Consider the following 3,229-nt stretch of genomic DNA (forward strand, 5'->3'; position numbering starts at 1 on the left):
ACTGCGAAGGACTTTGAAAAGCATCATTACATATGTCATGTCAATGAGCATTTCTAGAAATTTTATTGCAGAGGCAAAAAGGTTGGAAGGATTTTTGGCAAAAAGATCAGGACAAGTTCAATCAAATCAGATTTCCTAAAAATCTTGTCCTTTTCGGATATTCCATTTTCCAACAATTCCAACAATCAGTTAAAGTTTTTGAAGAAAACTGATCAGTTAGAAAAAAGGTTTTGGACTAAACACTTAAAGCTCTAAACTGAAATAACTGATTTTTGAAAAGGTAAGCATTTAAAATACTTACTGATCAACTGATCATAGTAGTCAGTTGATACCACGTGATCCTGGTTGAATCATCAGGATGACTTCTTCTTCAGATGAGTATTCGGACTTCATTGCATTCCACGTCGGCGATCGTAGAAGCAGCAGTTGGTTGACCACTAGTCAGCAAGACTGTTTGAGAAAATCTTCAAACACAGCATCACTCTTCAGGGTTGATGAGGCCGATCTTTGCACATAGATCATTGAACCTCTCTTCTGGAAGAGCCTTGGTCAGCAGGTCCGCTCTCTGAATAGTAGTGGGAATCCATTCCACAGAGATATTTTTCTTTTCGACATGATCACGAATGAAGTGATGTCGAATCTCAATGTGTTTGACTCTGGTGTGATGAACTGGATTCTGGGAGATTGCAATAGCACTGGAGCTGTCGCAATAGATAGGAACTTCATTTTCCTCGATCCCATAGTCCTTTAGTTGATGGACTAACCACAAGATTTGTGAGCAGCAGCTTCCGGCAGCAACATATTCAGCTTCAGTTGTAGAGGTGGCGACTGAAGTCTGCTTCTTTGAAAACCAAGAGATGAGCTTGTTGCCTTGGAATTGACATGTTCCGGAGGTTGACTTGCGATCAAGCTTGCATCCACCGAAGTCGGAGTCTGAAAATCCGGTAAGCTTGATGTCGTCGTCTGCTGGGTACCACAATCCTAAATTGGGTGTGCCCTTGAGATATCTGAGAATCCGCTTAGCTGCATCCAAATGAGCTTCCTTAGGATCTGATTGATATCTTGCACAAACCCCGACTGCAAATGCGGTATCTGGTCTGCTCGCAGTCAAATACAGCAAAGATCCAATGATTTCTCTGTACTTCTTCGAAGAGACAGAGCTTCCTTCTGAACCTGGATCAACTTTCCAGTTTGTGTTCATTGGGATCTTGACTGATTTCATGTGCTGAATACCGAACTTAGCTATCAGCTCCTTGGCATACTTGGACTGGCTGATCAGTATTCCTTCTTTGGTCTGCTTGACTTGCAATCCGAGAAAGAAATTCATTTCTCCCATCATGGACATTTGGAATTTGTTCGTCATGATGTCAGCAAACTTATTGCACATGCGTTCGGATTTGGATCCGAAGATTATGTCATCGACATATATTTGAACAAGCAAGAGATCTTCTCCTTCTTTGAGAGTGAACAAGGTTCTGTCCACATATCCCTTTTTGAAGCCTTGTTCAATCAGATACTCAGAGAGAGTATCATACCATGCTCTTGGTGCTTGCTTCAATCCATAGAGCGCTTTCTTCAGCTTGTACACCTTTTCTGGTCCAGCAACCTCAAATCCGGGAGGTTGTTCTACATAGACTTCATCTGTGAGCAGTCCATTAAGAAATGCACACTTGACATCCATTTGGTGTACCTTGAAACCTTTGTGAGCTGCGAAGGCTAAGAAGAGTCTGACTGCTTCCAATCTGGCAACTGGGGCGAATGTCTCGTCGTAGTCGATTCCTTCTTCTTGACTGTATCATTTAGCCACAAGCCTTGCTTTGTTTCTCACAACGTTTCCTTCTTTGTCTTCCTTGTTCTTGAAAATCCATTTCAAGCCAATCACCTTTGCATCGTCTGGTCGATCCACAAGCTCCCAAACTGAATTTTGGTTGAATTCATTGAGTTCCTCTAGCATTGCGATGACCCATTCAGTGGACTTCAGAGCTTCTTCAATATCCTTGGGCTCTGTAGTTGATAAGAAACAGCTGAAATTCTTATCTTCGTTGATGCAGTTCTGGTTGATGTCGAAGACGAGGTTGCACATTGATCTCCGAGTCTTGACGCCATCTGATGGTTCTCCAATGATGTTCTCCTTAGAGTGGAGTTCAAACCATCTTCGATACTTCTTGATCTCTTCAGGGGATGGTGGAGCTTCTTCGGTCAGAATAGCTCTGGGATGTTGAGCACCTACTGGAGCAGGGGTGAGTTGAGCTGGGGCGGCTTCTGCGCGTTCAACTTGAACTTCAACAATTGGAGTTCCCCCTTGACTGATGCCATCTGTATTGGCTCCAGTCTGGACTTCAGACCGTTGGTTGATCTTCTGATACTGAAGCATCTCAGTATCTTCATCTTTGCCAGGTCCCCACACCAAGACAGTAGAGGGCTCGACAGTGTGGATTTCAGCTTTGGAACCTTCAGCGATCTGAACATCCTTTTCAGCATCTTGTTCCCTGAAACCATCTGTAGACTCATCAAAGATCACATGAGGTGTTTCTTCTACACAAAGAGTTTGAGTATTGAACACTCGATAGGCTTTGCTTGAACGTTCTGTTCCAGAGTATCCAAGGAAGACTCCTGGATCAGCCTTGCTATCGAAGGTGTTCAACCTCTTCTTATCATTGTTGTCTATGAAACACTTAGAACCGAAAGCATGAAAGTAGGCAATCGATGGCTTTCTGTTCTTCCATAACTCGTATGGAGTTCTTCCATGTCTCTGAGTGAGGAAGGAGCGATTCTGCGTGTAGCATGCGTTGTTGACTGCTTCAGCCCAAAACTTCAAGGGAAGTTTTGACTCGGCTAGCATCGTCCTGGCTGCTTCCTTTAGAGACCGGTTTCTTCTTTCTGCGACTCCATTCTGCTGGGGAGTTCTTGCTGCAGAAGTTTGATGACTGATTCCTTGTTCATCACAATACTCACGAATGACAGTATTGAGGAACTCAGTCCCACGATCTGATCTGATGTTGATGATGTTGACTTCCTTTTCAACGCTCAGTCTTCTCAGCAGCTTTGGCAGTTCCTCCAGTGTCTCCTTCTTTTTGAAGAGAAAGATAACCCAAGTATATCGTGAATAATCATCCACAACTACCAAGGTGTACTTCCTACCGTTGTAGCTTCTTGGAGTGATCGGGCCAAACAGATCCATGTGAAGTAGATGCAGAATCCTTCCAGAGGAGTGTCCTGTCTTTGACTT

This window comes from Salvia miltiorrhiza, chromosome 4 (genome assembly GCF_028751815.1).
Source record: "Salvia miltiorrhiza cultivar Shanhuang (shh) chromosome 4, IMPLAD_Smil_shh, whole genome shotgun sequence".
Classification (NCBI taxonomy): domain Eukaryota; kingdom Viridiplantae; phylum Streptophyta; class Magnoliopsida; order Lamiales; family Lamiaceae; genus Salvia; species Salvia miltiorrhiza.